Below are 27,403 nucleotides of genomic sequence, written 5' to 3'. Positions count from 1 at the left end.
CAGTAGAGATGGGGGTTTACTATGTTGCCCAGGCTGGTCACAAACTCCTGACCTAGGCAATCCGCATTCCTCGGCCTCCCAAAGTGGTGGGATTACAGGTGTGAGCCACCCTGGCCAGCCAAAGACATTTTTTAAAGTTCTGTTTTTCACTTGTAGAGCTTTCATCTACTTGAATTTATTTTGTATATGGTATTCTAATTTTTTCCCATGTAAATAACTTTTCTGGCACCATTTATTGAACAGTTTATCCTTTCCTCAGTAATTTGTTGTTGTTGATGTTCTTTTAAATAGAGACAGGGTCTTGCCATGTTGCCCAGGGTGGTCTCAAACTCCTGAGCTCAAGTGATCTTCTCACCTTGGCCTCCCAAAATGCTGGGATTACAGTTATGAGCCTCTACACCCAACCTTCTCCACTAATTTTTAATGCTACTACTGTTACACATCTAGTGTCCATAATTCATTGATCTATTTATGATTTTTTTATTCATTTCAGTTGATCCATTTGCCTGTCTATGCACCAATACTTCACATTATTAATTATCAAAACTTTACAATGAGTTGCCCCACCTCAAGTAACATTTTTTCAAAAATACTGTTGACCTTCTACCTCCTAAACATTAGCATCAGTTTGATAAGCTTCATTATTGCATTGAACTTAACTGAGGGGAGAATTTACATCTTTATAATGTTGAATCCCACTATCCATGAACATGGTATAATTCTCCATTTATTGAGGTCTTATTTCATACTCCTCAATATTATTTTCTCTGTTAAGATCTTACATATTTTTGTTATATTCCTACTGATCATAGATTTTATTGCTATAGTGAATGGACAATTTTTTCCTATTGCATTATTACTGGTTTATAGGATACTATTCATATTTGTATATTAATCTTATATATGGCAACCTCTCTTATTAGCTAAAGTCTCTTATTAATTTTAATGGTTTATCCAAAGATTTTCTGAGTTCAGTGCTGTGGCTCACACTATAATCCCAGCACGTTGGGAGGCCAGGTTGGGAGAATCTCTTGAGCCCAAGAGTTCAAGACCAGCTGGGCAATATATGGAGAATTTGTCTCTACAAAAATAAGAAAATGGCACATATGTGTGGTCCTGGCTACTTGGGAGGCTGAGGGAGGTGGATTGCTTGAGCCCAGGAGGCTGAGGCTGCAGTAAGCCATGATGGTGCTACTGTACCAGCCTGAGCCTCGGAGAAATACCCTCCTCAAAAAAAAAAGAAAAAGAAAAAAGAAAACCCAAAGATATTCTGAAACATTATTTGTAGATAATTAAGTGCCTGCAAATAAGGAGTTTTATTTCATCTAGTTCCATTTTTATGTCTCATTTCTTATGTTAGTCCTATTGCATGGGCTAGGATCTCCCATAAAGTATGGAACGGAAGCCATGAGAGCAGGCATCATTTGCTGAATGGAAACACTGCTAAAATTAACCATTAATAATGATGTTTAGGCTGTGCATGGTAGCTCACACCTGTAATCCTAGCACTTTGGGAGGCCAAGGTGGGAGGATCACATGAGCCCAGGAGTTTAAGACCAGCCTAGGCAACAAAGTGAGACCTTGTTTCTACACACATACAAAACAAATTAGCTAGGCATATTGGCACATGCCTGTGGTCCCAGCTACACAGGAGGCTGAGGTAATAGGGTCCCTTCAGCTGAGGTAATAGGGTCCCTTCAGCTCAGGAGGTCAAGGCTGCAGTGAGCCTTGTTTGTGCTACTGCACTCCAGTCTGGGCAACAGAGACAAACCCTATTTTAAAAAAAAAAAAGAATGATGATGTTTAATATAGGAGTTTGATTAGTACCCTTTTGTTTTCAATTTGCTAAAACTTCTTAAAAAATTGTAAATTAGTGCTAAATTGTATTATTTATTCTGCATATATATGTTTTTCCCTCTTGGTATATTAGTTTCCTAGGGCTGCCGTAACAAGTACCAAAAACTAGGTAACTTAAAAAATATATAATTTTATTGTCTCACAATCTGGAGGCTGGAAATCCAAAATTAAATTGTGAACAGGGCCTTGATTTTTCTGAAGCCTGTAAGGGAGGAATCCTTCTTCATTTCATTCTATCTTCTGGTGGTCTTAGGTGTTCCTTGCTTTGAAGCAGCTTATCCCCAACCTCGGCCTCTGTCTTCACATGGTCATCTTCTCCCTCTGTGTGTGTCTGTATCTTTATGAAGTATTCTCTCCTCCTTGGTCAGGTGTGGTGGCTCATACCTGTAATCCCAGCACTTTGAGAGGCCAAGGATGGTAGATCACTTAAGGTCAAGAGTTCAAGATCAACATGATCACCATGGTAAGGTCAACATGGTGAAACCCTGTCTTTACTAAAAATATGAAAATTAGCTGGGCACAGTGGCAGGTGCCTGTAATCCCAGCTACTCGGGAGGCTGAGGCAGGAGAATCGCTTGAACCTGGGAGGCGGAGGTTGCAGTGAGCGGAGATCCTGCCACTGCACTCCAGCCTGGGTGACAGAGTGAAAGCCCATCTCAAAAACAACAAAAAACCCCAAAGTATTCTCTCCTCACATCTACACACTGTCTTCTCATAAGGACACCAGTGATAATGGATTAAGGGCCCACACTACCCTAGTGACCATATCTTAATTTAATCACATCTTCAATGGCCTTATTTCCAAATAAGAGACTATAGATTAGGACTTTATCATATCATTTTGGGGGAACAAAACTTAACCCATAACAATCTGTTAAAATGATATATTACATTAATTCTTGGATTTCTTGGATGTTGAATGATCTTTGTATTACTGGAATAATCTACTCCAGTCTCTACTTCCCTATGACTGAGACTATATTAATGCCTCACTATCTGCATTTCCACCCTGGACCACCACCAGATTCAGTTACTTAACCTGATTTTTTTTTTTTTTTTTTTTTTTGAGGCAGGGTCTCACTCTGTCACCCATGCTGGAGTGCAGTGGCACAATCTTGGCTCACTAAAACCTCTGCTTCCCAGGTTCAAGCAATCCTCCCACCTCAGCCTCCAGAGTAGCTAGAACTACAGGGGTATACCAACACACCTGGCTAATTTTTGTATTTTTAGTAGAGATGGGGTTTCACTATGTTTCCCAGGCTGGTCCCAAACTCTTGGGCTCAAGCAATCCGCCTGCCTCGGTCTCTCAAAGTGTAAGCATTACAGGCATGAGCCACTAAACCCGGGCAGAGTGGTTATTTTAAAAATACATTAACTGGTCAGATGCAGTGGCTCACGTATGTAATCCCAGCACTTTGGGAGGCTGAGGCGGGTGGATCACCTGAGGTCAGGAGTTCGACACCAGCCTGGCCAACATGGTAAAACGCCATCTCCATAAACATACAAAAATTAGCCAGGCATGATGGCAGGTGCCTATAATCCCAACTATAGTGAAACACATTTCTACTAAAATACGAAAAATTAGCCAGGCATGGCAGTGTGTATCTGTAGTCCCAGCTACTCGGGAGGCTGAGGCACAGGAGAATTGCTTGATCCTGGGAGGCGGAGGTTGCAGTGAGCTGAGATCACACCACTGCACTCCAGCCTGGGCAACAATCCATCTAAAAAAAAATTAAAAAAAAAATAGAAAAAAATCAGTACTGTATGAAAGTTATAAATATGAACATATATAGAGACGAAGAACCTATAATGAGTTAATTCTCAAGGAGTTCCATCTATAACGAAGTTTATTCCATGTTTAAGATAGGCAAGGTTCTACTAGTAATGGGCTTTGAAATCCCAAATCTCCCAGACACTATTAAATAAAAAAGATTGAGTCACTTCGCTAGAGATTGGACCTTCACATTCTCATTATAGGCCCAAAGACCCAGCTTTTGCTCAGTCCTTATATGACCTCGTCTGTGGAGAACAGACAAACCCGGGATACTGTGCTAACACAGAGGCATAATATATTCATGGTTATGTCAGACAAGTGCAAAACAAGGCATCTGGGAATATTGCTACAGAAGCATTGAATCAATGGCTCATCTTTTTTTTTTTTTTTTTTTTTTGTGAGATGGAATCTCACTCTATCACCCAGGCTGGAGTGCAATGGCGCAATCTCGGCTCGCTGCAACCTCCACGCCCCCACCGGGTTCAACTGATTCTCCTGCTTCAGCCTCCCAAATGGCTGGGACTACAGGTTAGGGATACTCAACCTGTACTAGCATATCTTCACAGTTAAAAATCTAATAATTCCTGTTCTCTTTGAAATAAGGCAGTTGGGTCATGACTTTACATTTTTTTGATATGATAAATAATGCTTAAATAATGGTTACTATGGTTCAGATGTGTCCCCACCCAAAATTTCATCTTGAATTGTAATCTCCATAATCCCACGTGTCAAGGGTGGGACCAGGTGGAGGTAATTGAATCATGGAGGCAGTTTCCTCTAACCTGTTCTCATGATAGTAAGTGAGTTTCAAGAGATCTGATGGTCTTACAAGTATCTAGTATTTCCCCTGCTGGCACTCACTCCATCCTGCCACCCTGTAAAGAAGTGGTGCTTCTTTTCACCTTCTGCCATGACTGTAAATTTCCTGAACAATGCAGAACTGAGTCAATTAAGCCTCTTTCTTTTATGAATTACCCAGTCTTTGGTATTTCTTCATAGCAGTGTGAGGACAGACTAACACAATGCTGCAACAAATATTTCTGTGGGCCGGGCGCGGTGGCTCACACCTGCAATCCTAGCACTTTGGGAGGGCGAGGTTCGATTACCTGAGGTCAGGAGTTTGAGACTAGCCTGGCCAACATGGCAAAACCACGTCTCTACTAAAATTACAAAAATTAGCTGGACGTGTTGGTGTGCACCTGTTACCCCAGCTATTCCGGAGGCTGAGGCAGGAGAATTGCTTGAAACTGGCGGGGCAGAGGTTGCATTGAACTGAGATTGCACCACTGCACTCTAGTCGAGGCAACAAGAGTGAAATTCTATCTCAAAAAAAAATTTTTTTTGCATATAGATCCTTGAGCACTGCTATGGTCTGAATGTCCGTACCAAATTCATGTAACAGTTTTAGGAGGTAGATTAAAGAGATTATTAGAGCCAGGCACAGAGGCTCATGCCTGTAATCCCAGCATTTTGGGAGGCTGAGGCAGGTGGATCACGAGGTCCATCTCAGCCAGGAGTTCAAGACTAGCCTGGCCAAGACAGTGAAACCCCGTCTCTACTAAAAATAAAAAAATTAGCTGCGGGTGGTGGCGCATGCCTGTAATCCTAGCTACTTGAGAGGCTGAAGCAGAGAAATGCTTGAACTTGGGAGGCAGAGGTTGCAGTGAGCCAAGATCATGCCACCGCACTCCAGCCTGGGCGACAGAGCGATACTTTGTCTCAAAAAAAAAAAAAAGATTATTAGGTCATCTGGGCACCTCATTCATGTATGGATTAATGCCGCTATCTCAGGAGTGGGTTAGTTAACATGAAAGTGGGCTCTTGCTAAGAGTTCGGCCCTTGGCCGGGCGCAGTGGCTCACGCCTATAATCCCAGCACTTTGTGAGGCCGAGGCGGGCGGATCAGGAGGTCTAGAAATCAAGACCATCCTGGTCAACAAGGTGAAACTCCGTCTCTACTAAGAATACAAAAAAATTAGCTGGGCATGGTGGTGCGTGCCTGTAGTCCCAGCTACTTGGGAGGCTGAGGCAGGAGAATTGCTTGAACCCAGGAGGCGGAGGTTGTAGTGAGCTGAGATCGTGCCATTGCACTCCAGTCTGGGTAACAAGAGCGAAACTCCGTCTCAAAAAAAAAAGAATTTGGCCCTTATGTTGTCTCTCTGTGTTGCCCCTGTGCTTCCTTGCCACGGGATGCCTTCCACTATCCTATGATCCTTGCCAGATGCTGGCATCAGATCCGTGAGCCAAATAAACTTCTGTTCTTTATAATTACCCAGTCTGTGGTATTCTGTTATAGCAACAGAAATGGACTAAGACAAGCATTTAGGACATAATTTGATTCCTAGAAGTCCAGTTGCTAAGTGGGTACTGACAAATGGCTTTCCCAAAACACTGTATCATTTTTTTTTTTTTTTTGGAGACAGAGTCTCACTCTATTGCCCAAGCTAGAGTGCAGTGATGCGATCTCAGCTCTCTGCAACCTCCATCTCCTGGGTTCAAGCAATTCTCATGCCTCAGCCTCCTGAGTAGTTTGGGATGACAGATGCCACCACCACCAGGCCCAGCTAATTTTTGTATGTTTAGTAGAGATGGGGTTTCACCTTGTTGACCAGGATGGTCTTGATCTCTTGACCTCGTGATCCACCCGCCTTGGCCTCCCGAAGTGCTGGGATTATAGGCATGAGCCAGGCTGTTCTTGAATTCCTGATGTCAGGCGATCTACCCACCTCGGCCTCCCAAAGTGCTGGGATTACAAGCGTGAGCCACCGAGCCTGGCCCCATGTATCAATTTGTATTTCTCCCAACACCATAGGACAGTGACTTTTTCTCCAGTATTTTCATTAAACTTGAAAATTCTCTCTTTTTTTTTTGAAACAGAGCCTTACTCTATTGCCCAGGTTGAAGTACAGTAGTGCAATCTTGGCTCACTGCAACCTCTGACTCCTGAGTCCAAGCTATTCTTGTGCCTCAAGCCTCCTAAGTAGCTAGGAGTACAGGTATGTATGCCACTCCACTCCAGCCTGGGCAACAGAGCAAGACTCAGTCTAAAAAAAAAAATCCCAACTATTTGGGAGGCTGAGGCAGGGGAATTGCTTGAACCCAGGAGGCAGAGTTTGCAGTGAGCCAAGATTATGCCATTGCGCTCCAGCCAGGGTGACAGAGCGAGACTTTGTCTCCAAAAAAAAAAAAAAATTATATTATATTTATTTATTTTTTTTGAGACAGAGTTTCACTGTTGTTACCCAGACTGGAGTGCAAAGGCATGATCTTGGCTCACCGCAACCTCCACCTCCTGGGTTCAAGCAATTCTCCTGCCTCAGCCTCCCGAGTAGCTGGGACTACAGGCACGCACCACCATGCCCAGCTAATTTTTGTATTTTTAGTAGAGACGGGGTTTCACCTTGTTGACCAGGATGGTCTTGATCTCTTGACCTCGTGATCCACCCGCCTTGGCCTCCCGAAGTGCTGGGATTATAGGCGTGAGCCACCGTGCCCAGCCAAAAAACTATATTTTAAAATAAAATATATATGAAAGGATAATACCAAATGAGGTTTATCACTGGAATATAAGATGTTTAACGGGTGAAAATCAGGCCAGGCACAGTGGCTCATACCTGTAATCTCAGCACTTTGAGAGGCGGAGGTGGGCAGATCATGAGGTTGGGAGTTCGAGACAAGCCTAGCCAACATAGTGAAACCCTGCCTCTGCTAAAAATACAAAAATTAGCCAGGTGTGGCAGCATGTGCCTGTAGTCCCAGCTACTTGGGAGGCTGAGGTAGGAGAATTGCTTGAACCCGGGAGGTGGAGGTTGCAGCGAGCCAAGACGTCGTCATTGCACTATAGCCTAGGTGGGAGTGAGACTCTGTCTCAAAAAAAAGAAAAAGAAAATATCAGTACAATCCTCCACATTAACAGAACAAGATAAAAATAAGGCTATCTCAGCAGACAGAACAGTCATTTGAAAAATCCAACACTCATTCAAATAAAAACTCTAGTGAAATAGAAATAGAAGGAAACTTCCTCAGCTGCTAAAGGTCATCTACAAAAAGCCAACTGCTAATATTTTACTTAACTGTGAAAGATCAAATGCTTTCCCCCTAAGACAGGGAACAGGGCAAAGATTTGTGCTCTCAACTATTTCTATCCACCATTGTCCTGGAGATGTTAGTCAGTGCAATATGAGATGTTAAAGAAGTAACAGGCGTAAAGAGTAAAAAGGGGCTGGGCACGATGGCCTGTAATCCCAGCACTTTGGGAGGCTGAGGCGGGCAGATCATGAGGTGAAGAGTTCAAGACCAGCCTGGCCAATATGGTGAAACCCCGTCTCAACTAATAACACAAAAATTAGCCAGGTGTGGTGGTGCAAGCCTGTAGTCCCAGCTACTCAGGAGGCTGAGGGAGAAGAATAGCTTGAACATGGAAGGCAGAGGTTGCAGTGAGCTGAGATCATGCCACTGCACTCCAGCCTGGGTGACAGAGCAAGACTCTGTCTGGAAAGAAAAAAAAAAAAAGTATAAAAAGGAAAAATAAAAACTGTTATTGCTTTTAGATGACACAATCATGTACATAGAATATCCTACAAAGAATCTTCTTGAACGAATAACTGAATTTAACAAGGTCACAGGATACAGGATCAGCATATGAAAATCAATTTTATTTCTATATGTTAGCAATGAATACTTGGAAAATAAAATTTTTAACAATGCATTCGTGAGAGTATCAAAAATACTTAGGGGTCAATATAACTAAATTATTTGCAAGCTTGCTTGCTGTCTTTTTTTTTTTTTGAGATGGAGTCTCGTTCTATTACCCAGGCTGGAGTGCAGTGGTGCGATCTCGGCTCATTCCAACCTCCGTTTCCTGGGTTCAAGCGAGTCTCCTGCCTCAGCCTCCTGAGTAGCTGGTACTTTAGGCGCAAGCCACCACGCCTAGCTAATTTTTTGTATTTTTAGTAGCAACATGGTTTCACCATGTTTGCCAGGATGGTCTTGATCCCCCGACCTCATGATCAGCCCACCTCGGCCTCCCAAAGTGCTGGGATTACAGGTGTGAGCTATGACACCCAGCCTACAAGCTCTATACATTTAAAACTAAAATACTTGAGAGAAATATAAACAATCTAAATAAATGGAAAGATAAGCCATGTACATGAATTAGAAACAGTTAACATGTCAATTCTGTTCAAGTGGACGTACAGAATTAATATAATCCCAACAAAATCCAAGCAAGTTTATCTCTGTAGAAATTACCAAGTTGCTTCTAAAATTTAAAGGGAATTTAGTGGACCTAAAATACAGCCAAAACAATTTTGAGAAAGAATAAAAGGGAACTTACCCTATACAATTATAAGACTTACCATAACTATGGTAACTAAGACAGTGTATTATTGGCAGTAAGATAGGTACATAGATCAATGGAATAGAATAGAGTCTAGAAATAGACACATTAAAATACTATCTAATTGACTTTTTAGTCAGGTTCACTTTATCAATTGGCTTTTAACAAAGATGTCACAGTCACTCAATTGCAAAAGGTTCGTGTTTCCAAACAAATGGTGCCAGAACAACTGGATATCCATTATAGAAGAAAAAATAATTTTGATCCTTTCTTTATATAACAAATAAATATTCATTTGACAAGGCTCATAGAAAATCAGAGTAGGGCCAGGCACTGTGGCTCACGCCTGTAATCCCAGCACTCTGGGAGGCCAAGGCGGGTGGATCACCACCTTATGTCGGGAGTTCAAGACTAGCCTGACCAACATGGTGAAACCCTGTCTTTAAAAGAAAAGAAAAGAAAAAGATCATAGTAAATGCTAAATTTCATCAAACAAAGGAAAGTCTTTGTGACCTTGGGGTAAGCAAAGATTTCTTAAGACACAAAAAGTGTGAAGTATGCCAAGGGCAGTGGCTCATACCTGTAATCCCAGCACTTTGGGATACCAAGGTGGGCAGATTGCTTGAAATGAGGAGTTCAAGACCAGCCTGAGGAACATAGCAAAACCTTTTCTCTATTTTTTTATAATAAAATAATAGATCGGGTGCAGTGGATCATGCCTGTAATCCCAGCACTTTGGGAGGCCAAGGCAGGTGGATCACAAGGTCAAGAAATCGAGACCATCCTGGCCAACATGGTGAAACCCCATCTCTACTAAAAATACAAAAATTAGCTGGGTGTGGTCACGCACGCCCGTAGTCCCAGCTACTCAGGAGGCTGAGGCAGGACACTCACTTGAACCGGGGAGGTGGAGATTGGAGTGAGACAAGATTGTGTCACTGCACTCCAGCCTAGCGACAGAGCAAGACTCAGTCTCAAAAAAAAAAAAAAAAAAAAAAAAAAAGACACGAAAAGCATGAAGTACACTAGGGGCAGTGGCTCACACCTGTAATCCCAGCACTTTGGGAGACTGAGGTGGGCAGATAGCTTGAGACCAGGAGTTTAAGACCAGCCTGGGGAACACAGCAAAACCTTGTTTTTATTCTTTTTATAAAAAACAAAATAATAGGCTGGGCATGGTGGATCACACCTGTAATACCAGCACCCTGGGAGGCTGAGGTGGGTGGATCACAAGGTCAGGAGTTCAAGACCAGCCTGGCCAGCAGGGTGAAACCTGAGGCATCATAATAGAAAACAAACAAAATTAGCATGAGAAAAGATGTCACTGGTCATTAGGGCAATGCAAATTAAAACCACGAGGAAATGTCATTACACAACCACTGTCATGGCTAAAAACAAAACGACTGACAATACCAAGTGTTGACAAGGATGTAGAGAAACTGGATCTCTCATGCATTGCTGGTGGAGATGTAAGATGCTACAGTCACTTTGGAAAACGATTTAGCAGTTCTAATAAAGTTATGCCTAGTCTAAGACCCAGCAATTCTACTCCTAGGTATTTATCCAAGAGAAATGAAAACACGTGTCTACAAAAAGACTTATACAAGAATTTTCATACCAGCTTTGTTCATATTACCCCAAAATTGGAAAGAAAATGTTCATCCACTGGTAAATAAATAAACAAATTGTATTATATCCATACCATGGAATACTACTGAACAATAGAAACAAACAAACCTCTGATACAAGCAATGATATAAATGACTCTCAAAATCATTAGTCTCAATGAAAGAAGCCAGATACAAAAGAATACCTATTGTGTTAGTCCAGTTACATGAAATCTTAGAATAGGCAGAACTAATCTATAATCACATAAGGGAGATTACAGCTGCCTGAAACTGGGAATGAAACAGGAGGCTCTACAACAAAATGGTATAAGAATAAAAAGGCATGAGGAAAATTTTAGATGATGAAATGTTTCAAATATTATTTATGGTGATTATTCCATATGAACATATGTCAAACATTAAATTGTAAAATGGGGGCATTTTATTGTATGTAAATTATACCTTAATTTTTTTTCGAGATGGAGTCGCCCAGGCTGGAGTGCAGTGGCACAATCTCAGCTCATGACAACCTCCGCCTGCCAGGTTCAATCAATTCTCCTGCCTCGGCTTCCTAGTAGCTGATTACAAGTGTGCATCACCATGCTCGGCTAATTATTTTGTTTTTGTATTTTTAGTAGAGATGGGGTTTCACCATGTTGGCCAGGGTGGTCTCAAAATCCTGACCTCATGATCTACCTGCCTCGCCTCCCAAAGTGCTGGGATTACAGGTGTGAGCAACCAGGCCCAGCCTAAATTATATCTTAATAAAGCCAATTACATAAACCTAGAAACAAAAGAATTTAGTAAAAGGGCCAATTTATGATAAAATTAATACACAAAAATAGCTAGGTGGCAGATACAACAGAAGATCCCTGATATGGTTTGGATCTGTGTCCCCTGCCCAAATCTCATGCTGAATTGTAAACCCCCATGTTAGAGAGAGACCTAGTGGAAGGTAACTGGATCATGGGGGTGGATTTCCCTCTTGTTATTCTTGTGATAGTGACTGAGTTCATGAGATCTGGTTGTTTAAAAGTGTGTAGCACCTCCCCCTTCACTCTCTTCTTCCTGCTAAAGACATGTAGGATGGGCCTGCTTCCCCTTTGCCTTTTGTCATGACTGTAAGTTCCGGAGGCCTCCCCAGTCATGCTTCCCTTACAGCCTGTAGAACTGTGAGCCAATTAAACCTCTCCTCTTTTTCTTTTTGTTTTTGAGATGGAGTTCACTCTTGTTGCTCAGGCTGGAGTGCAATGGCCCTATCTTGGCTCACCACAACCTCTGCCTCCTGGGTTCAAGTGATTCTCCTGCCTCAGCCTCCCCAGTAGCTGGGATTACAGGCATGCATCACCATGCCTGGCTGATTTTGTATTTTTAGTAGAGATAGGGTTTCTCCACGTTGGTCAGGCTGATCTTGAACTCCCGACTTCAGGTCATCTGCCCACCTCAGCCTCCCAAAGTGCTGGGATTATAGGCATGAGCCACCACACCGGCTAAACCTGTTTTCTTTATAAATTACCCAGTCTTAGGGAGTTCTTTCTAGAGAATGGACTAATACAATCCCTTTCACAAAAATAAACGAAATTAAATACTCTAACCTCCAGTAGCTCCCATTTTACTGAGAAAGAAATCCAAAGTCTTTACCCTGGTCTAAAAGTGTTGTCAGATCTCTGAAAGATCTCCCCTATCTGCAGCTCTCACATCACTGATTTTATGCTTCCCAAGGTACCAAGTTAATTCTTGATGCCCCTGTGTCTGGAACATTCCTCACCCAGGAGTGAAGGATCTTCACATAACTTGTTCCCCAACTCTACACAAGTCTTTGCTTAAATGTCACTTTATCAGAGGTTTCCTTGACAAGCCCATCTTTAGTATGGGGACCTTTAGTTGGTCACTATAGCTCAATAGCTACTGTCATAGAAACTACATCATATGAGGTATAGATTAGGAAACATGATAGTTTTCTTCCAATACTAAAAGGCAATTATGTGGAAGAACTAGAATTATTCTCTTTTTAAAATTTTTTATTATGTATTTTTTATTATTATTATTATTTTTGAGACAGAGTCTTGCTCTGTCACCCAAACTGGAATGCAGTGAGACTATCATGGCTCACTGCAGTCTTGACTTCACAGGTTCAGGTGACCCTCCCACCTCAGCCTCCTGAGTAGCTGGGACCAGAGGTATGTGCCACCATGCCCAGCTAATTGTTTCTTTCTTTCTTTTTTTTTTTTGTGGAGATAGGGTCTCACTATTTGGCCTACACTGGTCTCAAACCCCTGGGCTCAAACGATACACCTACCTTGGCCTCCCAAAGTGCTGGGATTATAGGCATGAGCCATTACACTTAACCATAGAATTATTCTCTTAATAGGTCTAGTAGACTAGGCCTCTAGACTGAGCACTAGAGTCTAAGCTCCAAAAGGTATGAGTCTCTGTTTTTTCCACCTCAGCATCCCTAGCACAGTGCATAATGTCCAGCACTCAGTCAGTATTTGTTGAATGAATAAATATTCACTAAAAAGCAAATGGACCAAAATATAGGACTAAAGGGAATAACAGCTTTTTATTTATTTATTTTTAATTAAAAAAATGTTTTTTAAAGACAGGGTCTCAATCTGTTGCCCAGGTTGGACTGGAGTAGGTGATCATAGCTTACTGCAGCCTCAGATTCCTGGGCTCAAGAGGTCCTCTCGTCTAAGTCTCCTGAGTAGCTGAGATTACAGGGCACACCACCATGCCCAGCTAATTTTTTAATTGTTTAAAAATTTTTAAATTTTTTAATTGTGTGGAGACATGGTCTTGCTATATTGCTCAGGTTGATCTCTAACTCTCAGCCTCAAGTGATCCTCTAGCCTTGGCCTCCCAAATTACAGGGATTAGAAGCAGGCATGAGCCACTGTGCCCAGCCTTAAAATGAATTTCTTTTTTTCTTTTATTTTTTTTGAGGGGAGAAGGACAGGGTCTTGCCTTGTCGCCCAGGCTGGAGTACAGTGGCAGGATCATGGCTCACTGCAGCCTCAGCATCCTGGGCTCAAGCAATCTTCTAACCTCAGCCTCCCGAGTAGCTGGAACTAGCATTCCAACACACCTGGCTAATTTTTGTTTTTTTGTAGAGATGGGGTTTTGCCATCTTACCTAGGCAGTCTCGAACTCCTGAGCTGAAGCAATCAACTTACTTTGGCTTCCCAAAGTGTTGGAATTACAGACATGAGCCACTGTGCCTGGCCAAAATGTATTTCTTACTATGGGTTTTGGTAAGAAAAATTTGAGAAACACTGGGCTAAAGTGATTAACAACAGAATTAGACACTTTGCAAAGTAACACATTCTACGCTGCCATTGTAGCAGAGGCGGAATGTCATTGATTTAGGGTGACTGCAGTTGGTAGGAAGTGGGACTGTATGACCTCTCAGGATTGTTCCAACATCAACCCTTTCTTTTTCTTTTTTTTAAAGACGGGGTTTCACCATGTTGGTCAGTCTGGTCTTGAACTCCTGAACTCAGGTGATCCGCCCGCCTTGGCCTCCAAAGTGCTTGGAATACAGGCTTGAGCCACCGCGCCCAGCCCCAACTTCAACACTTTCAAACTATTTTGTTGCAGTTACATGATATACTACATATGTTCGTGTTTCTTACAATGAGATCCTGAAATAAATCAAGTTATACTATAAAATGCCAGCATAAGTTGTTGGGTTTTTTTTTAAGATATTCTAAAAATGAGAGAAGCTATTGGTTCTACTTTGTATATTAATTGTTTTAGGTATATTTGCTGTTGAACAGGTGCACTTAATTTATTTGGTTTTACTGGTTATGAAAGATTAGAGACAGAAAAATGAGTCCTTTTTCCTAAAGAGGTTATAGGTCAAAGGCTGAGGGTAGAGAATTTGTACCACTAAATTCTAGAAAGATAATTTAATTCTGCTTTTAAATAATAATTCTGTCAAAAACAGCCTATTTGCTTCTATTACCCAGACTTCTGTGTTACATTTCCAGACCTTTATTCAATGTGAAATCATAAAAGCTCCAGGCTTGAAGTGGCCAAAACATATTATGGCTGCATCACAGCTTATAAAGTAAAAATTCTAATATATCAATCACACTAGAAAAACACTGAAGCTTGGCACTGGGATGGAGTAAAAATGGTAAAATACCAATCATCTAGAGTTCTTAGGGATGAATTATTCTGGTGCATTATTTTCTAAGGAATGAGAACTACTGAAAGCAATAATGTCCTTTGAGACCCTAGTGTAAAGAAGCCATAGAAATCTGGCATGTCCTTTTCTGAGTGCTGTCACTTCTCACCATTCAAATACTGCAGTGTCCTTAGGACCAGTGACAGCATGCAGTCTGCTCACTGTGCCTGTGGTTTCAAATTAGCTGTTGCAAAACTGAGATAAAATGACCTTGCTGGCAGCTCAGTATCAATTTTACATAATGTCAAAATATGGCACTGGTATCAGTAACATGATTAAGAAGGGAGATGTACTCACCATCGTCTTTTATGTTTTGTCTCAGAGGCCATTCCACCTAAGAGATGACCAGGTTCCATGATGGAACTGCAACCTTAAACTCCTGGGCCCAAGGGATCCTCCTGCCTTGGCCTCCCACAGTGCTGGGATTACAGGGTGAGCCATCATGCTCACTTGAATCTGAGAGGCGGAAATTGCAGTGAGCTGAGATTTTGCCACTGTACTCCAGCCTGGCGACAGAGCAAAACTCTGTCTCAGCAAACAAACAGCCCAGGCTGGGTACGGTGGCTCATGCCTATAATCCCAACACTTTGGGAGACTGAGGTAGAAGAATTGCTTGAGCCCAGGAGTTCAAGACCAGCCTGAGTAACATAGTAGGACCCCATTTCTACAAAAAAATTAAAACATTAGCTGGGTGTGGTGGCCTCCTATAGTTGGGAGGCTGAGGCAGGAGATTCACATGAGTCCAGGAGTTTGATGCTGCAGTGAGCCATGATCACATCACTGCACTCTAGCCTGGGTGGCAGAGTAAGACTGTGTCTCAAATAAAAATAAACAAAAAATAAAAAAGCATGACCACCTCCTTCCACTCTTTCTCCTGCTCCTGCTCCCGAGTGTGAAACATGGGTTGAGTTGTGCCCCCAAAATTATATGCTGAAGTCTTAAACCCTGGTACCTACACAGGAGACCTTAATTTGGAAATAGGGTCTTTGCAGATATAGTCAAGTTAAGATAGGCCATTCTGAATTATGGTGGTATATCATTATAAAGAGATATCTGGAAAAATGAGGACATTGAAAAGACACACACAGGGGCTGGGCGCGGTAGCTCACACCTGTAATCCTAGCACTTTGGGAGGCCAAAGAAGGGCGGATTGCTTGAGGCCAGGAGTTCAAGACCAGCCTAGGCAACAGGCTGATCTCAAAAAAACAAAAACAAAAACAAAACCACACACACAGAAGGAAGAGCGTCATATGAAGACAGAAGCAGAGGTTGGAATGATGGAGCTACAATGGAAGGAATGCCAAGGACTGCTGGCACCCACCAGAAACTAGGAAGAGGCAAGGAAGGACTCTGCCCTACACCTTCAGAGGGAGCATGGATCTGGCAAGGAAGTTTTCACTCAGAAAAAAAAAAAAGAGGAAAAACATTCTAGGTAGAAGATACAGTTCGAGCCAAGGCACAAACTAGTATAATCAGAAAAATAGGAAGTAAGTTATTCAATATGGCTGGAGCACAGGATGCAAAAGAGATGGTGAGAGATGGGTGGAGCACCATATTTGCCTTCTTAAAGAGACTGGATTAAACCTTGTAAGCACTGGGGGGTTTTATGCAAAGGAGAGAGGGGATTTAGTATTTGATCAAACCAGAGAGCAGTAAGAACAGCATTGGCAGTGACACCAGGTAGGAGGCAGTTGTAATCTAGACAAAATGGTAGGGGTAGAAATGGAAGGGGTTGGGCTGAGTGTGGTGGCTCATGCCTGTAATCCCAGCACTTTAGAGGCCAAGGTGAGCAGATCACTTGAGGTCAGACATTCGAGATCAGCCTGGTCAACATAGTGAAACCCCCGTCTCTACTAAAAACACAAAAATTAGCCAGGTATGGTGGCATGTGCCTCCTGTAATCCCAGCTACTCAGGAGGCTGAGGTGGGAGAACTATCTGAACCTGGGAGGCAGAGGTTGCAGTGAGCCGAAGTTGCTCCACTCAACTCCTCCAGCCTGGGTGACAGAGCAAGACTCCATCTGAAAAAAAGAAAGAAAGAAAAAAAAATGGAAGTAGTTGTAAGCAGTGGTATGGTAGTATGAGTCTGTTTTGTTACTTATAACAAAAAAAAAAAAGCTGAAACTGGGTAATTTATAAAGAAAAGGAAAAAAAAGAAGAAAAAATATAAATATCATCTTGAAGAAGATAAAGAAAAAAAGAAGAAATGAAATTTATATACTACAGTTCTGAAGGCTGAGACATCCCAGGTCAAGCGTCCACACCTGGTGAGGAGCTTCTTGCTTGTGGAGACTCTGCAGAGTCCTGGGACAGTGCAGGGGAATGGGTAGTGATATAGTTTGAATCTGTGTCCCTGGCCAAATCTCATGTCAAAATGTAATCTCCAGTGTTGGAGGTGGGGCCTGATGGGAGGTGACTGGATCATGGGGGCAGAGTTCTCATGAATGGTTTAGCACCATCCCCCCTTAATACTGTATAGTGAGTGAGTTCTCATGAGGTCTGGTTGTGTCAAAGTGTGTGGCACCTCTCTTCCTCCTACTCCAGCCACGTGAAGATGCCAGTTCCTCCTATGCCTTCCACCTTAACTGGAAGCTTCCTGAGGCCTCCCCAGAAGCAGAAGCCATTATGCTTCTTGTACGGCCTGCAGAACTGTGAGCCCAATTAAACCTCTATTCTTTGGCTGGGCATAGTGGCTCACGCCTGTAATCCTAGCACTTTGGGAGGCCCAGGCAGGTGGACTGCACAATGCCATTTTATAAACCTGGGAGCTCAGGAGTTCAAGAGCAGCCGGGGCCACAAGGTGGAACCCCGCCTATACTAAAATACAAAAAATTAGCTGGGCGTAGTGGCATGTGCCTGTAGTCCCAGCTACTCAGGAGGCTGAGGCAGGAAAATTGCTAGAACCCAAGGCAGATGTTGCAGTGAGCTGGCACTGCACCACTACACTCCAGCCTGGGCAACAGGGCAAGACTCTGTCTCTTACAACAAACAAACAACAACAACAACCAACCTCTATTCTTTATAAATTACCCAGTCTCGGGTATTTCTTTATAGCAATGCAAGAACAGACCAGTACAGGTGGCAAGGGGGCTGAGCATGCTCACATCTCCCTTCTTCTTCCTATAAAACCACCAGTTCCACCCATGATCACCCGTTAATCCTTCATAACCTAATCACCTCTTAATAGTCCCACCTCTCAATACTGCCACATTGGGCCAGGCTTGGTGGCTCATGCCTATAATCCCAGCACTTTGGGAGGCCAAGGCAGGCAAAACCCTTGAGCCCTGGAGTTGGAGACCAGCTTGGGCAATATTGCAAAACCCCATCACTACAAAAAATACAAATATTAGCCAGTCATGGTGGCATGCACCTGTAGTCCCAGCTACTCAGGAGGGTGAGGTAAGAGGATCACCTAAGCTTGGGGAGGTCGAGGCTGCAGTGAGCCATGATTGTGCCACTGTACTCCAGCATGGGCGACAGAGTGAGACCCTGTCTCAAAAAAAAAACATACCATCACATTGAGGATGAAGTTTCAACATGAATTTTGAAGGGGACCAACATTTAAACAATAGCAGTGGTGATGAAAATAAGTAGACAAGGCCAAGGCAGGTGGATCACTGGAGGTCAGGAGTTCGAGACCAGCGGCCAACATGGTAAAACCCCACTTCTAAAAATACAAAAATTAGCAGGCATGGTGGCAAATACCTGTCATCCCAGCTATTCGGGAGGCTGAGGCACAAGAATCACTTGAACTCGGGAGGCAGAGGTTGCAGTGAGCCAAGATCGTGCTACTGCACTCCAATGGCAAAGTGAGACTCTGTCTTAAAAAAAAAAAAGAAAAGAAAAGAAAAGAAATAGAAAGAGATGAGCAAAAGAGGTAGAATCAGATCAGTAGGACTTAGAAACAGCATAAATAACAGTGAGTAAACACATGGGCTGTGCCATCAAAGTGAATCTAAACCCCGGCTCTGCTGTGGTTTACACATCCATTTCCTCACCTATAAATGGGAGTTTATGAGAGTACAGCGCCACTTCATGGAATTGTAGATTCAATTTTACATTGCAAATGCCAAGAACTCTGCAAGTGCCTGGGACATTGTAGCTGCTCAATAATATATGAGCCTCTGTTATAATTCTTATCATCATTTTATCAATCACCAGACAGAGGCAGAAGATAACCTCAAACTTAACTGTATTCCAAACTTATTACTGCTGCCTTTTCTTAACCCCTGAAATTTACTCCTTCACCTGCATCTCCTTTCTTGCATATTAGTAATACTATCTCCCTCTAGTGCCTAATCCAGGACTCAGGAACCATTCCAGCCCAAACCTTTCCCTTCTCAGCCTCTATATCTACATCCTTCAGACTTGGAGACTAATAAACAAATAAGTGAATTAATGGCACATGTTGAAAGTTCCCTACATAATTTGTTTTCAGTGTGTTCTACTCTCAGGATATCTTCCCAACTCCAGATGTTTGATGAATGTTTACTTCCATTTGTGTGTGTGTGTGTGTGTGTGTGTGTGTGTGTGTGTGTAATACTTAGCTCTTCTAGAATGTATTTGGTGTACTGTGAAGAGAAAATCTAAATTTTTCCCTAAGTAGCTTACTACCATAGATAAGAAGCAGGGAGGGTGAGAAAGGAAGAAAAAAAGAGGCTGGATGGGGTGGCTCACTCCTGTAATCCCAGCACTTTGGGAGGCTGAGGTGAGCGGATCCTGAGGTCAAGAGTTCAAGACCAGCCTGGCCAATATGGTGAAACCCCGTTTCTACTAAAAATACAAAAATTAGCTGGGCATGGTGGCATGTGCCTGTAGTCCTAGCTACTCAGGAGGCTGAGGCAGAAGAATTGCTTGAACCCGGGAGGCAGAGGGTGTAGTGAGACAAGATCATACCACTGCACTCCAGCCTGGGTGACAGAGAGAGACTGTTTCAAAAAAAAAGAAAGAAAAAGAAAAAAAGAGAAAATGGCCAGCTCGCTAGGTGCTAAGATAAATTGGTAGCATTTACATCATTCCCTCGTTTAGGTTTTGATTTTCAGAAACTGATCGGAAACGTGATTTTGTTCTACAAAAAGATGATCTGTTTCTTAGGACCAAACACCTTCCTACTTCCCTCCTTATTCCCCCATCCTCTGTCTTCAATCAAGCTCACAGAGTTTGTATATAGGTCTATATATGTTATATATCTGTATGTGGTATGTCAGATATACCATACCTACAAGAGAGACACAATGCAATTTTATAAGTTATGATGAAAATGTAAACCTCAAAGGGACAGATATTTGTTTTCCACTGACCAACATGTTCTCCATTCCTTATGAGGAAGTGATATAGAAAGTCAGTCATTAAAATCTTGCTCACCAAGCCTGAAGTCAGTATAAGGATGTCTGGATATACGCTCAGGAAATCTAGGCTGGAGATAAAGATTCAGGAATCATCAACAGAGGGTGGCATTCAAAAGATTTTAATAACTGATTATGATAAGAGTTTGGTAAAACAGACCGGGCACAATGGCTCACACCTATACTCCCCACACTTTGGGAGGCTGAGGCAGGTAGATGTTTGAGCTCAGGAGTTTGAGACTAGCCTGGGCAACATGGTGAAACCTCATCTCTACAAAAAAATTTAAAAACTAGCTGGGTGTGGTGTTGTGGGCCTGTAGTCCCAGCTACTTGGGGGCTGAGGTGGGAGGATCACTTGAGCCATGGAGTTAGAGGCTGCAGTGAGTTTGGATGATGTCACTGCCCTTTAGCCTCAGTGACAGAGTGAGCAACATCTTATTCAAATTAAATTAAATGTTGATGAGATGGTTTCTGTACATTTACATTTAGCATTATTTGTCCTGGAATCCAAGGCACAAGAGAGGCAATGAATTAAAAATGGAGTTCCATACAACTGCCTGGATACCAGTTTAAAAAAAAATAAAAGTGTAGTTCAAGTATGTATCCTGGATATTTAAAAAAAAAAAATTCAGCCCACATTCAAAAGGATACACTATACTGCCTCAAGAGAGTATTCAAAATAAAGATGTCATTTTAAAAAATTAGCAATAAGTGAACAGGGAGACCAAAAAGATCAGAACACTGAATATCTTAGTGAATTTTCAAGAAAGAGATCCATTCTCTGACATATAAAATATACAACTATGCCAGGAATCAGGCTCAAGATGAGCCTGTAATCCCAGGGGGGTGGATCACAAGGTCAAGAGATCGAGACCATCCTGGTCAACATGGTGAAACCCTATCTCTACTAAAAATACAAAAAATTAGCTGGGCATAGTGACATGTGCCTGTAATCCCAGCTACTCAGGAGGCTGAGGCAGGAGAATTGCCTGAACCCAGGAGGCAGAGGTTGCAGTGAGCCGAGATCGTGCCATTGCACTCCAGCCTGGGTAAACAAGAGTGAAACTCTGTCTCAAAAAAAAAAAAAAAAATCTACAACTATAAAATTCTACTTTTTGTCAATGCATTTAAGTGACATAGATCAAGAATTAAAACTTTTCATACCTGGAAATTTATGAATGCTCCTCTTGAATGGAATGAAAAAGGGAAGATTCTAAGTCAAACACTGTTTGAAGGATTGCCCTGTAGAGAGAGAAAATAGATATTTATAATGTACTTTTCTAATAAGAGGCAGAAAGATCTGCTAAGGTACAAAATATTTATTTAAATATATTATATAAGGGCCAGGCATGCTGGTTCATGCCTGTAATCCCAACACTTTGGGAGGCTAAGATGGGCGGATCACCTGAGATCAGGAGCTGGAGACCAGCATGGCCAACATGGTGAAACCCTGTCTCTACTAAGTATACAAAAATTAGCCATGCATGGTGGCAGGTGCCTGTAATCCCAGCTACTCAGGAGGCTGAGGCAGGGAGAACTGCTTGAACCCGGGAGGCAGGGGTTGTAGTAACCCGAGATCCTGCCACTGCACTCTAGCTTGGGCAATAGAGTGAGACTCCATCTCGAAAAAAAAAAAAAAAGTTATATAACAGCCTCTATCAGATATCATTTTTAACATGTAAAAATAGACTATCTGGCACAGATTATTAATAATAGTTAATAGTTAATAATTATAGTTAGTAGAAAATCATCAATAATTAGTAATATATAATACATAACAAACATGTAATATAATATACGATATATAATAATATAATATAAATAAATCAATATTAACAGTAATAGTTAATAGAAACATCATTTTGCTTCAAATTGGCTTGGAACTCTTTTCAAAGAAATATATACATTTTATATACGTATTTTTATGTTTTAAATATATAACTTTCTAACCTCAATCTTAATATTAAAATTTATGAGAAGAGATTTCCAATATTAAAAAATATTATGACAAAAGCAACCATCCTTTTTTGTTTTTTTGAGATGGAGTCTTGCTCTGTTGTTGAGGCTGGAGTGCAGTGGCGCGATCTCAGCTCACTGCACCCTCCACCTCTCTGGTTCAAGCAATTCCCCTGCCTCAGTCTCCCAAGCAGCTGAGATTACAGGCTCACACTACCACACACAGCTAATGTTTTTGTATTTTTAGTAGATATAGAGTTTTACCATATTGGCCAGACTGGTCTCGAACTCCTGACCTCAGGCAATCTGCCCGCTTTGAACTCCCAAATTTGGTAATTGAAAAAGTTTAAAATACCGTAGAAATTGAAGAGTTTTTTGGGGGGCTTTTTGAACCATATGTAGATTTTCCCACTTCCCTCTTACCTATAGTTTGTAAGATATGTTGAATTTTTAAAGCTATTCTGTTCAGTTTTCTTACAAAACATATTGATGACATTTGGAGGGAAAAAGCAATAGGACTTCACTATGTTGGTATCATCTGCTGGCCTGTCTTTGATAATGTTGTCTTAAGTTTATTTTATTGTCAAAGTTAAAAAGTATGTTTGGGGCTGGACATGGTGGCTCACACCTCTAATGCCAGCACTTTGGGAAGGGGAGGTGGGCGGACCACCTGAGGTTAGGAGTTCCAGATCAGCCTGGCCAAGATGGCAAAACCCTATCTCTACTAAAAATACAAAAATTAGTCAGGTGTGGTGGTGGGCCCCTGTAATCCTGGCTACTCAGGAGGCTGAGGCAGGAGGATCACTTGAACCTGGGACGGGGAGGTTACAGTGACCAAAGATCTCGCCGTTGTGTTCCAGCCTGGGCAACCGAGTGAGACTTTTTCTCAAAAAAAAAAAAAAAAAGATGTATGTTTGGGCCGGGGACAGTGTCTACACCTATAATTCCAGCACTTTTGGAGTCTGAGGTGGGAGGATCACTTGAGCCCAAGAGTTCGAGACCAACCTGGGCAACATGACAAAACTTCATCTTTCCAAAAAAATACAAAAAGTAGCTGGGCATGGTGATGCATACTTGTAGTCTCAGCTACTTGGGGGATAAGGAGGAAGAATCCTTTAAGCCTGGGAGGTCAAGACTGCAGTGAGCTGTGATCATGCCACTACACTCCAGCCTGAGTGACAAAGTGGACTGTCTCAAAAAAAAAATGGCTGGGCACAGTAGCTCACACCTATAATCCCAGTACTTCGGGATTACATTTGCTGGCATTAGAGGTGTGAGCCACCATGTCCAGCCCCAAACATACTTTTTAACTTTGACAATAAAATAAACTTAAGACAACATTATCAAAGGCAGGCCAGCAGATGATACCAACATAGTGAAGTCCTATTGCTTTTTCCCTCCAAATGTCATCAATATGTTTTGCAAGAAAACTGAACAGAATAGCTTTAAAAATTCAACATATCTTACAAACTATAGGTAAGAGGGAAGTGGGAAAATCTACATATGGTTCAAAAGCCCCCCAAAAAACTCTTCAATTTCTACGGTATTCCAAACTTTTTCAATTACCAAAATCAAAATGACTCAACTTTTTTTTTCATTGACCATCATGGTTTTGTTATTGTAGAAAGTGTAAAGGCTTTATTTCCATAAGCAGTGGAAAAAGGAATTTTATGCTTGTTAAACCAAGTAATTAAGCTAAGAATTTCCACCAAAATAATTTTGATTGACCAATGAAATTGCTTTAAAAAATAATGTTTTTTTTCTGATTTTAAAAGTATTATGTGCTTATAGAAAATTTAGAAAATACAGTTCGGGAAAGAGGGACATTCTAGCAAAGGTTGAGCAGAGAAGACAGCATTTATGGAAAACTGAAAGAAATGCATTATACTTTTATATATCAAGAAAGAGTTCCTTGCTGTGCAGTGGGGAGTTGGCATTATCTGCTCAGACTGTGCAGACGGTGGAGTGGAGGTCAGAGTCTAGAAAACAACGTTGGCCGCTGGGAATAATTAAGACAACTCCATTGAGTCATGGTTTATGACTAGCTTGGCTCATACTTGGGCAAGATTCATTGGGTGTTTTGTTTCAGACTTTGAAAAAAAAAAAAAAAAAAGAAAATTTAGAAAATACAGGTAAGCGGCCAGGCACAGTGGCTCTCACCTGTAATCCCAGCACTATGGGAGGCCGAGGCAGGTGGATCATGAGGTCAGGAGTTCAAGACCAGCCTGGCCAGTATGGTTAAACCCCATCTCTACTAAAAATACAAAAATCAGCCGGGTATAGGGTGGCGTGCGCCTGTAGTCCCAGCTACTTAGGAAGCTGAGGAAGGAGAATCACTTGAACCCGGGAGGTAGAGGTTGCAGTGAGCTAAGATTGCACCACTGCACTCCAGCTTGGGTGACAGAGCGAGACGCTGTCAAAAAAAAAAGAAAATACAGCCAAGTATAAAGAAGAGGAGCTGGGCCCAGTGGTTCACGCCTATAATCCCAGCATTTCAGGAGGCAGAGACAGGAAGGTCACTGGAAGCCAGAAATTCCCGACCGGCCTAGGCAACATAGTGAGACCTGTCTCTAAATAAAGAAATAAGAAAACAAACTGAAATAACTTTTTTTTTTTGAGACAGTCTCACTCTGTCACTCAGTGCAGTGGTGTGACCATGGCTCACTGTAGCCTTGACCTCCCAGGCTCAAGTGATCCTCCAGCCTTAGCCTTCTGAGCAGCTGAAACTACAGGTGTACCAGGCTAAATTCTGTATTTTTTGGAGACAGGGTTTTTCCATGATGCCCTTGAAATCATAGACTGAAGTGATCCTCCCACCTTGGTCTCCCAAAGTATTGGAATGATAGACATGAGCCACTGCACTTGGCCCAAAATTAATAGTTTTTGAGAACAACTTAATGCTATACTAAAAGCTCATCTGTCGCCTAGCTGTAATGAGCCAGAAGGGCATTCAGAGAATGGCTTTTACTTGGATTGCTTCACTGCTTCAACACTGTCACTTAAGGGCATGTTAACTGCTGTCCAGCGTACTGGGTGTGTACAGTGGTAATTTGTGGCTTAAGAGAACTGATTTCTTTTTTTTTAATTGAGTCAAGGTCTCACTCTCACCCAGGCTGGAGTACAGTGGCACAATCCTGACTTGCTGCAACCTCTGTCTCCCAGGTTCAGGGATGTTTGCATTTCAGCCACCCGAGAAGCTGGGACCACAGGTGTGCACCACCACATCCGGATAATTTTTTTTGTATTTTTTGTAGAATGAGGTCTCGCCACATTGCCCAGGCTGGTCTCAAACTCCTGGACTTGAGCAATCCACCCACAACCTCAGCCTCCCAAAGTGCTGGGATGATAGACATGAGCCACTGCACTTGGCCAAAAGAACTGACTTCTGAGCACGGTCTGTGTCCCAAACAGTTTTTACATACTGATGGAATGTTATGTTTTGAGATAACCACCAAGTTCCACTTTAGCAGATTTTAGTGTATATCTGTGGATGCACACACAGCATCCTTTTTAAAAAGGGTCTCACTACATTGCCCAGGCTGATCTTAAACTCCTGGGCTCAAAAGATCCACCCACCTCGGCCCCCGCAAAGTGCTGGCATTACAGGCATGAACCACCTTGCCTAGCCATGAGCATCCTTTCTAACTTACTTCTGGAAAACTAAAAAGTTCATTTCCCAGACTCCTTCACAATTCAGTTTCCCATGTGAAATGTGGCCCATCAGTGAGATGTTCTGTGAGATCTGGAAGGCAGAAATGAGGTGGGAACCATCTTTCTTCTGTTTTGGCTGTTAATGCTGGCAAGCACATTTATGAAAACATTTATTTTTTCACAGCAGAATTCTACTGTCAAAAGCTTCATAATTGTCAAGAGACAAACATGGTGAAGACACGAGTCACTATTTGGTAGGAGTTCAGGTAAGTTAGGGGTAGCAGGCGTGTTTCCTTTTACTTATTTATATTCAGAGGCAGGGTCTCACTGTGTCACCAGGATGAAGTGCTGAAGTACAGTGGTGCAATCATAGCTCACTATAAACTCAGACTCCTGGGCTCATAGGGATCCTCCCACTTTGGTCTCTGAAAGTTCTGGATTACACTGCGCACAGCTTGAAGAAGTTAGTCGACCCCTAAATTACACTAGCGATGACACTGGCAGCCTCCCACTCCCTAGGGGGCCTGTTGGGCAGCTTTTTTTTTTTTTTTTTTTTTTTTGAGACGGAGTTTTACTTTTGTTGCCCAGGCTGGAGTGAAATGGTGCAATCTCTGCTCACTGCAACCTACACCTCCTGGGTTGAAGTGATTCTCCTGCCTCAGCCCCCTGAGTAGCTGGGATTACAGGTGACCCCTAGGATGCACGGCTATTTTTTTATTTTTAGTAGAGACGGGGTTTTACCATTTTGAGCAGGCTGGTCTTCAACTTGTTTGTTCCCCCCCTCCCCGCCCTGCTGGTCTTGAACTTCTGACCTCAGGTGATCCACCCACCTCGGCCTCCCAAAGTGCAGGGATTACAGGTGTGAGCCACTGTGCCTGGCCTGGACAGTCTTATTCTGAGAACAATGTCTGAAGGTCCAGCTTGGAGCCCACTCCTCTCAGACCTTCCAATTTTTTTCTAAACACCTAATTCTCTTCTGCTTAAGACATTAGAGTGGTTTCTCTTTCCTCCAACTAGATCCAGACAATATATTGGCAACTAATTAGCCTCAATATTTGAGTAGAAGGGCGAGTAGTTTGTTTATGAATGGCAGCACCAGGCAGTGTGGTCCAGAGTATAAGCTCTGGCATGAGACTGCCTAGGTGAAAATTCTGGGTCTTCTGCTGAGTGACATGGGAAGTTGGCCTTCTGTGCCTTAGTTTCTTCATCTGTAAAATGGGGGTTGATAGGGTTTGGATCTGCCTCCCCACCAAATCTCATGTTGAATTGTGATCCCCAGGGTCGGAGGTAGGGCCTAGTAGGAGGTGACTGGATCATGAGAGCTGTTTCTCATGAATGGTTTCATACCATCCCCCTTGGTACTGTCCCCATGATAGTAAGTTCTCGTGAGATCTGGTTGTTTCAAGGCGTATAGCACCTCCTCCCACTCTCTCTCTTGCTCCTGCTCCTGCATGTGAGATGTCTTGCTCCCCCTATGTCTTCTGATTGGAAGCTTCTTGAGGCCTCCCCAGAAGACAAGCAGATGCCAGCATCACGTCTCCTGCACAGCCTGTGGAACCATGAGCCAGGTAAATTTCTTTTCTTTACAAATTACCCTGCCTCAGATAATTTTTTTGTTTTTGTTTTTGAGATGGCGTCTTGCTCTGTTGCCCAGACTGGAATGCAGTGGTGCAATCCCAGCTCAA

General features: G+C 42.4%; 1 protein-coding gene across 14 annotated transcripts in view; it reads right to left on the bottom strand.

Annotated features, from left to right (window-relative positions):
• The window catches only part of ZBTB8A (zinc finger and BTB domain containing 8A), a 55,310-nt gene that overhangs the window by 18,180 nt on the left and 9,727 nt on the right, over positions 1–27,403 (bottom strand). For 6 of the 14 annotated variants that reach the window (XM_078331094.1, XM_054259092.2, XM_078331095.1 and 3 more), the window contains one exon: positions 21,276–21,353. The gene's annotated coding sequence lies outside the window, so the exon portion shown is untranslated. Of the gene's footprint in view, positions 1–18,471; positions 18,588–20,130; positions 20,183–21,275; positions 21,354–25,717; positions 25,792–27,403 lie in introns of those variants that run through there. The other 8 variants (XM_078331098.1, XM_054259094.2, XM_078331093.1 and 5 more) reach the window with 6 other exon arrangements.

Source organism: Callithrix jacchus, chromosome 7, assembly GCF_049354715.1.
Source record: "Callithrix jacchus isolate 240 chromosome 7, calJac240_pri, whole genome shotgun sequence".
Taxonomy (NCBI): Eukaryota; Metazoa; Chordata; class Mammalia; order Primates; family Cebidae; genus Callithrix; species Callithrix jacchus.
This window is presented reverse-complemented; position numbering and strand designations above follow the sequence as displayed.